The 817-nt window shown below is 33.5% G+C and overlaps 1 protein-coding gene across 2 annotated transcripts in view; it reads left to right on the top strand.

The window, feature by feature from the left end:
* Positions 1 to 817, top strand: part of LOC107548289 (solute carrier family 22 member 13-like) — a 6,210-nt gene that overhangs the window by 4,518 nt on the left and 875 nt on the right. The window lies entirely within an intron of this gene.

Raw genomic sequence — 817 nt, 5'->3', positions numbered from 1 at the left:
TATTTATGAATAATTTTCACAATATTAAATAAAAACTGATGAAAACTTGCACTGTTTATTACACTAGTGTGCTTTAATGGTTAATCAGGGAGTTTGTTTTGAAAGGCTTTTATTTTATACAAAATGGCACAAAGTCACACTTGTGGTGTTCCCGGGCCAAAATGACCCGGCCTCAAAGAATTGCTTATAAATCACTCATTATGCTATATTATCACCAAATATTGGATTCAATCTTTTAGTCAACTTATTTTCTTTCATTTAGGACTGGTTTTGTATTTATATTTGCATCTGATTAATTGTAGACCTCATTTATCTGAGAGTAGGCACCTCATTTTTTTGAGTGAAAAAAACATTATTTATGAATAATTTTCACAATATTAAATAAAAACTGATGAAAATTTGCACTGTTTATCACACTAGTGCGCTTTAATGTTTAATCGGGGAGTTTGTTTTGAAAGGCTTTTATTTTGTACAAAATGGCACAAAGTCTCACTTGTGGTGTTCCCAGTCAAAAGTGACCCGGCCTCAAAAAATTGCTTATAAATCACTCATTATGCTATATTATCACCAAAGATTGGATTCAATCTTCAAATATATTTCATGTTTCACACATGACATGATAGTTTGTTTTTTTCACAAAACATTTTCTCACTTTGTTGTGTCCGACTGTCTGTGCCGCTGCTTATTCTATTTGGCTCCATGCATGCCTCTTAATGATATCTGCTATATTTGGTTCTGTTCTATTTACCCTATAGGGGGTTATCACTGCTCTCCCTGCTCTTATCTATGCTAGGCTGCATGGATGGGCAGGGTTTTG

This window comes from Sinocyclocheilus grahami, unplaced genomic scaffold (assembly GCF_001515645.1).
Source record: "Sinocyclocheilus grahami isolate Dianchi unplaced genomic scaffold, SAMN03320097.WGS_v1.1 scaffold345.1, whole genome shotgun sequence".
Lineage (NCBI taxonomy): Eukaryota > Metazoa > Chordata > Actinopteri > Cypriniformes > Cyprinidae > Sinocyclocheilus > Sinocyclocheilus grahami.
Note: the sequence above shows the minus strand (reverse complement) of the source record. Positions and strands in the feature narration are given on the sequence as shown.